Below are 10,329 nucleotides of genomic sequence, written 5' to 3' on the forward strand. Positions count from 1 at the left end.
GCGTACATCTTTACAGATGATGCATAAACCTGAACGTGTTTTTGAGTAAACGCACATGATTTACGACACGCGTGAGAGTAAGCGTTAAGAGTCCATAATAACACGAGGTCAGTATGTGGATTTAAATATATATATATATATTCATATCATAAGAAGCCAACAAACATTGACACCAAGAACAACATAGGGGAAATTACTTGCATACACTAATTGAATTAAAGAAATGATAAATTAATGGAAATGAAAACGGATGAAAAAACAACTGTCCGCAGGTGGGGAACGAACCCACGTCTTCGCATTACGCGTGCGATGCTCTCACCATTGAGCTACCGCGGAACCGTTTCCCCATCCGCTTTCTGGGGTATTTATGTTCTACAACTAGAACTAACTCTGGGAGTGTTAGCCAGCGCCACCACTCACAAGCCTAGGGGCGGATGTGGAACATCCTTTCTGCCGCAGGCGTCACGAGCACGTGATCTTTTTGGGTGATGGCAACTGGTCAATAAACCCACATATGCTCCCTGAAGGCATCAATGTTGCCGGATTCGAGCCCTCGTTATGTAACGAACGAGAAGAAAGGGAACCGAGGAGCCCGATTTTTATTATTCATATCATAAGAAGCCAACAAACATTGACACCAAGAACAACATAGGGGAAATTACTTGCATATATATATATATATATATATATATATATATATATATATATATAGCTGTCGCGAAATTATTCCTCAAGTCTGCAGAAGGCAGCGCTGCAATCTAACTTGTCTGACACGTGGCAAAAACGAAAGTTTTATTGCGATAGCAATTATATGGACACTTCTACCGGATTTCTGCCGTCGCCGTCGTCGTCGCCGTCGCCGTGAGGTTCCCTATAGATAAAATCTTCGCCGCGCGCCGTATGCCCGAGCGGAAGCGTGCGGGGACGCGCGCTATCACGGAGAGCGAACGCACTCAATCACCCACGCGCAAGCAAGGAAGCGGGAAGCCAGCGCCGGAGGGAGCGCGGGGGGGGCGCACTTCTACGCTGCCAACAACCGCGCTCGTCGCTCGTCCGCACCGTCTCTTATCTCCATACGGCTCTGACCTTTATGCGCTCTGCATTCGCCGCTCAGTTTCCGTTGAAGTGATAGACCGCACGTACCTTCGCCCGCTGCGGCGTATGGGCTCGCTGCCAGCGTTTTGACAGTCGTTGTCTGCAGTCGTTCAGTGTGATCTATTCCTGTTTGTTTGTGCGCGCTCACACCACGCTTGTTCATTCAGTTAGTAATAGTCGGGCCACATTTTCCAACGCACGCTACACATGCAATGCTGCCCGGATCGGCAGTGCAGCACTACAGGTGTGTCTCTTCGCACGCGCTGCCCACGGGAAGCGCTTCTCATCAACACCACGGTTTCACACGCGCCTTCTCGTGGTCATCGAGTCGATCTTCATGTCGGTCTACTTACGCCGCAGCACACCTGCTTACTTAATCAGCTCATGTTTACTACAATTCGTATTGCTACCAAAGCCGCTCACCTTACTTCGTATGACATTGCTGTGTTGCTATCGCATTCATTGCTTCGCCCTAAGGGCGAAACTGTGACATTTTTTTCGATTAAAGTTTTCTTTTCTTTCGATTCTGCGCACTATATGGTGCAACCAGAGCACGCCAAACAAGATAAAGACTAGGGCACACTAGACTAGCTATTGGGGGATTTATTGCTCGTGATCGATGTAGATCGAAGCCATCGTACTACCGGAAGCGAGCACGAAGGAGCCAACCACGACAGGCCGGCCGCTGCTGAGAAAGAAACTGGATTTCTCTTTTTAACAAGAAGGCAGCTGGGCTGCTATACAGCGATTACCCCTTCCGCAATTTATCTCAAAGGCTTCAGCCGACCAGAAAAAGTGTAGAAGAAAAAGCTACGGCTATTTATTTTAGCCGTTTCAGCTGACCAGAGAAATTAGAGAAGACGTTGAGATAAATAGCAGAAGCGACAAGTGTCCGAGCTAGTCATATGCCTCCTTAATTTAAAAAATAAAGAATAAACAAAAACAAAAACTAATAGCAGCCTTGTTGTTCGCTAAGTTGTACTCCCTATTTACCTTTTCTTTCCTTTTTTGTAAGATGGTATTTTTTTATCGACCACGTCCAATACATCCCCCAGTAGATAGCAGCACCGAGTCCCCGCCTTTCTGTCGTTCTGCCCGAATTTTCCGTACTTGCTGGTGGCAGCCATCTTTTGCCGGGGACGGTGGGAAAAGGCGGGAAAAAGAACGGCCGCGATTGCACGCAAGTTCTTATCGCATGCTTGCGGCCAATGTTCGCTCGACATCACCCTGTCACGTTATCAAACCAAATCCACCTAGATAACACAAGACCTATACATTTTTCCTTTATGACGTCATGCTACTAGGGCTCACTGTGCCATTTAGAATCTAACGAGCATGCTTCCAAGTAAGCCGCGGTGATTTTGACATCACCGTTTTCGTCACGCCGGGCTTGGCAATGAAAATTTAGGCCTTAATAGCGCGACGTCATAAAGCAGAGCACACAGGCCTTGCGTTATCTAGGTGGCGTTGATGAAACCCGCAGTCCCTTCGGGGACTTGTTCTTTGCAGGGTTGTCCGTGCCGTCCAGAGAAACCTGGAGACCGCCTTGCTGGGGAATCCTTGCTTCTAAACGTGCTCTTGTCTAGCTACGATACATACGTAGGACGAGAGCTCACGTTGCTCCGTTTGTCCCTAGCCCAGCTTCACTATACGCGAGCGCGGATAAATGCTCCGGAATAAGCATCGCTCTCCATTGGTGTGTCGTGGCGAAGCGGTTACGGAACTGCGCACGTGATTTGGAAGTGCGTACTTTAAATCGCGTGTTGAACAGTTCTTTTTTTTTATCAGCACAGGACAGCAAAGTAGTCTGCATCGTTATTATTGGATGCTGTCCCCGCGAAGCTGTCTATTTCGGCCGGCTTCGTCAGAATTGGAACGAAGGCCCGCTGTCCACTTAACTGCCTACTTAGCCGACTACGGCGAATATTCGAACGCAGCCGCACACTGTAAAACACTATCACTTTAACGGCCACGTCTTTATTATTTTTGACAAGCCATCGGTGTCATTTCGACGAGAACAAGAAGCGAAGGAGAGAGTCACGAATACCACATGAAAAAAAAATGCTCGTTATAATAGCGCGGTACGATTGGCTGCCGTCTGCTGTAAGCACCTAACCTAACCTAAGTACTTAACCTAACCTAACAAAATGACGGCCTGCCGTCATTTCGACGGCGAAATGCTTGGAAATAGAGATGCCAAGATATTTCCCGTCATTTACCACAACGTTTTTGCTCAAAGTGGCATATAGTTGTCCACCAGTATAGGCTCAAATGCGGCAAAACAACTCCTGCCGCTGCGAAACTAGCGAAACACGCCCGAAGGGGCAGCACACCCACCGTGACAAGATAACAGCGGCTTTGCGACGTCTCACGGGTTCGCGAGCCACGTGCTAAGCCTTCGCTCCAACGAGACGCACAAACACCGGAAGGAATAAGCAGCAGCAGCAGCAGCTGCGTGCAAGACTCCACGGCAGAGACGAGGCGGAGGGCGCCCAGAAACGCGCCGAAGCCAATCGAGTTATCTGTCACGCTATAGGCGATGGTGGAGGGATAGAAGGAAAAAGAAAGAAAAGAAAGACGCTCGTAATCTTGTCGACACGCGGGGCTCTTTATGCTCCCTTCGCAAGCCATTTCCGCGTGGACGGATCCAGAGGGAGATTGTGCCTCACCGGAATCCCTGCCGCGTGCGTGCGTGCGTGGCTTGTTCCACAGTCCGCCCATGTTGGAAGTACTATGCTTGTTCTCAATTCATCGAAGCCTGTTGAGCTCGGGTCCGGGGACCGATGGAACAGTACCTTCCCGATTTTTCTTTTTCTTCTTTTTTTTATATTCCTTACTTCGTCGGCCTTACTGGTGTTCCACCGATGGTGCGCGAAAATGCTTTGAACCCTGCGAAAACACGAAAGGTAACAGGACAAGATTTAAATTGGTGATTTGAATTTATGAGTTTAGCCATTTGTTCGAGGAGGACGAATATCAACTTTTCCGAATACGAATCCAACACGAATAGTAAGTATCGAATCGAATATCGAATAGTCAAACTCAGACGAACGTATTTCCAGCAAAAAAAATTAACCGACGATTGCAATACTCCCCTAATGCGAAATTTGAGCGCTGCTCTAATACGTGTCTTTTTTTTTTTTCATTTTGCGAAATATTGGCTGGCGCGGACAATCTGTCTCGTGCGGCACGTTTCAAACGGAGAGAAGTGTGGCGCGACTGCCACGCTAATCGGGAGATCGCGTGGGTGACGCGCGAGCCCGATTCACAGCAGCCGCCGCAGACAGACCTACGCTCATGCAGCGCTTTGTTTCCATCTATATGGTATCGGTGAACAGAGGACGCGCGCTACTCTGGCGCCATCTCGTAGCCATCGTCGCCGCATAGCCCGTCTTGCGCGGCCGCTACGCATTTCTTCTCACGCTTTCGCCATACCCTCCTCCCCCGCTGTGCTCCTCGCGCTCTCTTCGCTATCGCCGTCTTCCATCCCCCGCTGCGCTCCGCGTTCGCTCTTTCATCGTTCGCTCGGTTACGCCGAGAACGCCGACACTCGCCGCAATAACGGGCGCCCTGTGAGCTGCGCTCTAAAAAAACTACACTAACAACAAAAAAACAACAACTTTACAGCCTAGTTGCAAACAAGAACGAATGGCTACTGTATGACTAGCCTAAATGGTTCTATGACTAGCTTAAAGACGCGAAATAAGTTATTGCTGAAGAAAGGAAAGTTCAGAGCTTGCGAAAAAGCGAAAAAACAACGAATATAATTACGCGCGGAGCCGGCCCTACTGAAGCGTATTGCAAATAACCCCTCCCACGCAATTTCGCTGATGGTGACGGAGTGGAGACGAGCGCGCAGGCAAAACGAAGGGGTTCGGCAAAGTTCAAGAGCTCGCTCCGCGGAATATTCCAAGCGTGCCCCGAGCAGGCGAGCGGACGGCCACGCATAAGAGAGAGAGGGAGAAATTTTATTCATAAGAAAGGCAGAGAGGTCGGCCTTACATTCCTCTGGCCAGCTAATCTGCCCTGGGGAAAGCGGGATAGGGCAAGAAAAAGGAACGGACCCGCGCATATAAGGCAAGTACAAGTGCCCCCGGCAACAAAATACAACCGACGTAAGCTCGGAGATGTTCCGCAAGCGAGTGTTTACTTGACCTTTGAAAAGATGAGTCAGCGGTTTTCGAGTGGCGCTTCTTACCTTCGCGGTCGTAACATCGACCGGCTTTCTTTCCGAGCTGAGGGGCTTTTAAAGTATCGCGTATTTTTGGCCTTCGCGTTAAGAAAAGGTGCTGGCCCTATGATTCTTTTTTTTTCTTTTCCTTTTTGCTTGTGTGTTGACTATACGAACGTGCGTGTGCTTTTTTCGAGGATTAAAGATAATCCGTGAGGCAAATGGGTCTCCAGGTGAGAGACCTGTCTAGAAATGAAGCAAATATATATATATATATATATATATATATATATATATATATATATATATGTACCTATATATAGACCGGGTGTTTCAGCGAACGCTTTCAAAAATTTTTAAGGTTGCCTGTGGCAGATAGCACAATTCTAGTTCATGAGCTGGTCTACCCGAGGCGACGGACATTACTTGCAAGAAATTGAAATGCATATTCGACTAATTAACAATCACTAATTATGTTTTTAACTAATTACCTTATGGCACATATTGCAACTTACAAATTCCAGCTGGTGAGGGTGCAAGGCGGATCCCCCTTGGAACGAATTCTCAGGATGACACCAGTTTAAAAATATTAATTCCCCAGCTTTGCGGAGAAATCCATTGGCGTTTCGGTTACTTTTGTGCTTCAATGCATAAAACGACGTTTTGTTAAGAAATTAAGTGGAACAACATTGCACTTACTTTGACGGCGCATATCTCTGACGCCGCAAGTTTGACGACGCATATCTCGTAAATGGTGTCATTCACACAAAATTTTTCAATTGGATGTGCCTTGCAGTTTCACCCGCTAGAATTTTCAAATTGCAATATGCGTCATAAGGCAATTAGTTTAAAACATAATTAGTGATTTTTTGTCAATTACTCGATTATGCATTTCCATTTTTTTGTGCAAGCAATGTCCGCCTCTTCGAGTAGACCAGCTCGTGGACTAGAATTGTACTACCTGCCACAGGCAATTTTTGTTAATTTTTTTAAAGTGTTCGCTGAAACACCCTGTATATCCTCCCGAGACCCGAACACAACTATGGGATATAGTCGGTCTTTAAGGTGGTGTTTATTGTCTACTGTTATGTTATGAACATTAAAAACAATTTTTTAAAATTTAAATACCACGGTTAGATGGCAAAAACTACCGACTCTATGTACGTGAAAAAATAACTATCTCTATCGTCTCCTCAACTTCGTTATGTCAAAAACTGCATTTCATTGTTTAAACGCTGTGATGAAGATGGAACCAAGTGTAGTACATTGCCATGTTGTTGCCGCGTCCGGTATTTTCACGCAATCACAGTGAGTTCTAAAACGCACCTCGAGGTTGCTTTCGGCTGTCTGGGACGACACAAAGCTATAGATCAATTGAGTGTCAAATTCCTCGAAAGCGGATGGCAAGAATATGAGTAACCACTTCTTTACAGTTACACAGGCAAACCCAGTTACACAGGCATACCCAGAATGAATATTTTTCGTGATCGCTACCGAGTGAATTTCGAAAAAAAAAAGTTGAAGATAATGTGCACTGTATTGTACAAGGGGTCTTAGGAGGATATAAAAAAGGCAGAAGACGCGCTTAAAATTCGTAAGCCTAAAAGTACTAAAGACCCACGTTGAGAGAGCGTTGCTTTTCAAGCGAAACGATTGAGAAGTGCTGACCTTAGCAACAACGCTGAACTCCTTGATGTCTTACAAGAGGGAGAAGCCCCCCGCAATTTTTGGACAGGCGCACGAATTTTATCGTTATTTTTTCTTTACGGAAGTACCACACTGCCACGTCCGCCTTGCAAGCTAATATTGTTTCGAGCAATCAACAAGACAAACAAAACAAAAACAAAAACCAGGTTTCCAAAAAAAAAAAAAAGAGAGAAACGGGAACCATCAGGAAGACAAATCGCATTTTCTGCTTCCTTGAAGACACAAACAGCCCGATTATTGTTTTTTTTTTTCTGCTTTCTTTTAAATGGCTTTACAGGGGTGCTCTCGAAGATCTCCTAATTTTACCGCCCACCCTGGCCTTAGTACGCCTCAACGGCGCAAAATGCCCGCGGGTTTCAAGTACGCAGTAAATACCGACACAGAGTAAAAATACCTAGCGAGTATCAATGGCGATGAAAGGCCCTTTCAGCGCGTGAGCTAATAAAGTTACGGACGAACAAGAACCGCAAGACCGAAACGAACAAGTAAACTTTAACGGCGTTGCCGAGCGCAATGCCACGGTTAATTGCTCGGCAATGAATCGACAGATCTTCCATCGGCAAGGGGGAAAAAATTTTAAATAAAGGTAGCATGCTTTGTGCGTAAATGGAATTAAGAAGCCATTAGCCGGCGCTACCGAGCCAGTGACGTCAACGGAAAGCAGACGAAATAACTCCGGAACTAGTCGTCTGCAAAATTAACTCGAGAGCGCGAAATGGAACCGCTAATACGACTCGATAGGATATACGCCATTCGGGCCCGACAACAACTGCTCTTTTTACAAGAAACGCGCTCTAAAATTCTAGAAAAGTTGAATTTCAATCATGCAAGCTCGTTTAGGCTATATGTAAGTGCAGGGGCAAAGAGGGAATGTAACCTTGGCCACGATTTTGTATCGATGCCTTTTTCGATGCTATTCCCTTTTTCAAATTGTTAGCGCTTCGTTTGTGGCCACATGCTACGCTCCGCCCGCGTTATCAAAGGGATCAGCCGGCGGTGAACAGTGGATGATAAGAGCATATATAATCGAGCGGTAGACATCGCTACAAAATCGTGGCCCTGTGACCGTATTCCGTAGGGATTCCTTTCACTTATTCTTTCCCTTCCATCCTTCGGCATTGGTAGCTGGCATGACGCCAGGTCTTCGTTATCGCCATTATCGGCCACTGGCTGTCACGGGCGATAAGAAATTGGTAGACTCAAACGGAAGAGAATCCTCACGTGATGGGGCCGCTCGGCCGGTATATGGTGTAAGGATTCCTTTTGCTCGATTGTCGATATTATTCCTTTCTTCTTATCGACCACCGTTCATGGACGGCGCGATCCGGGCGATAAAGTGAGCGGAACGCCGCACTTACCACTGACGAAGGGTGAGATAAGGAATACAGCATTGCGTTACATTATCCGGGACCTGATCACTCGAGAATGAGTCATCCAGAGAGCGACCAAGGCCTGAAACCGGGTTTTCCTCTTGTTATAATGTTTATTACAGCGAAGCTGTCCATGCTACGAGAATCATTTCACGCGTTTGTAAAGGCGGGAACCAAAACAACTATAATACTAATATAATAATAAAAAAAGCATCCGCGCCGACTTCGAAAAAACGAGAGAGACGGAATAGAACGGGCCTTGCATGCTTACATTTAACTCCATTATGACGTTCTGCCGCGTGGTAAAATAAGCGAAAAAAAAAAAAAAAAAGAACGAAACTTTACTGCAATACGAGGGCGGGATAGAGGGGGATCGACATTGTATATTCCATATGAATGAGAAATTTTGAAGATCTGAAAGGGACATTTGAAACACCCAGCTATACAGCGCTATACTTGCAGTTAACTGCAAGTAGCGACTTATTTATTGCCAGACGTTTGAAATTTAGCTGCTATACGATATCTAAAAAAATAGGATCGGCATGAAACTAATCGGGGTGAATAGATTGGGAATTTCGAAGAGCACGCTGAAAAAGGTAGAGTGACGAGGCGGAAATTAATGGACCTGAAGGAAACGGGCAATGTCGTACGCGGGCCAAACAGATCGCGGAATGACTGAAACAACGTCCGTGCGAAAAACGAAAAATCTGGATTGGAATAGAGCTTTGCATGAAATATCGAGACATTAAAGAAGATTTTCACGGAAAAAGCTTCAAATACGTGGCTCGATTTGGGACTGTAGCACCATCCACGGGGCAGATAATTAAAGGGTCGCTATACAAGCGAGGGAATGAAGACTTCCGACCTGAAACCTTTGCTATAAAAAAGTAAGCAAGTGTCGCACGTTTGTAAAACGTGAGGGAGAAAGCCTGCCAACTGTGGAACGAGATGACGATGAACGCGTGAGCAGTGGCACGAGCGCGAGGGGCAGTAGGGGAACGCCGTTATGATCAGCGTCATCGGAGCCAGCTGTGGGAGAAGACGACGACGAACGCGCGAGCAGTGGCACGACCGCGTCTATGTGACCACGTGACGTGTGCAATCAGACACGCACTATAGGCACACATTTAGTACGCCAGAACTGAGGAGCAGCCGTGACCTCAGGGAAGCGTGCCTGTCTGGCACCGCGGAGGCCCGGGCTCGATTCCCACGCATGCAGACCGAAATTCACCAAACTTTATTTTCGAAGTCACTAATCTACTTTGTTCGCAGGAACCTCCATGAGAAATGTGCGCAGGTCTGGTAGAAATTCTGGAAAAGGATTTTGTGTTTGAGTTTCCTCGTACCAGAATTAGGTTTTCTCGTACATTCAAATTACAATCCGACGCCGATTGGTAAACAATCCGACGGCGAATCCAACGCCGAATGGTAAACTCGTACTTTACCATTTTTCTTACGGATTTCACCGTGATAAATTCAATTTTATTGCGATAGCAATTATATGGACACTTCAACCAGATTTCTGCCGTCGGCGTCGCCGTCGCCGTGAGGTTCCGTATAAAGTCCAAGGGCGATAAAATCGTCGCCGCGCGCCGTATGCGCGAGTGAAAGCGCGCGGGGGACGCGCGCTATCACGGAGAGCGAACGCACGGCGGAAAGCAAACGCGACCCTCGCGCGAAAGGACGTGGGGGTATGGGGGGGAGGGAGGCGGGGCGACGCTGTGCTGCGGCACCAAATGCTTATCTTGCAACAGGCCGCAAGGGGAACTGGCCACTCAATCTCCCACGCAAAGGCAAGAAAGCGGGAAGGCAGCGCGGGAGGGAGGGGGAGGGCGGCAGCTTCTACTCTGCCAACAACTGCGTTTGTGCTTTGCCCCGCTGTGGCGATCGCCCGCACCGTCTCTTAAAAGCAATCTCCACACGGCTCTGACCTTTGTATGCGTCGTGCATTCGTCGCTCAGTTTCCGTTGAAGCGATAGACCGCAC

At 47.2% G+C, this 10,329-nt stretch overlaps 1 non-coding gene across 1 annotated transcript; it reads right to left on the reverse strand.

The window, feature by feature from the left end:
* Window positions 1–264: 264 nt before the first annotated feature.
* On the reverse strand, window positions 265–336 carry Trnat-cgu (transfer RNA threonine (anticodon CGU)). Its single transcript has one exon. It is a non-coding gene; the product is annotated as a tRNA-Thr (tRNA).
* Window positions 337–10,329: the final 9,993 nt, after the last annotated feature.

The sequence above is a fragment of the Dermacentor silvarum genome, chromosome 9 (genome assembly GCF_013339745.2).
Source record: "Dermacentor silvarum isolate Dsil-2018 chromosome 9, BIME_Dsil_1.4, whole genome shotgun sequence".
Classification (NCBI taxonomy): domain Eukaryota; kingdom Metazoa; phylum Arthropoda; class Arachnida; order Ixodida; family Ixodidae; genus Dermacentor; species Dermacentor silvarum.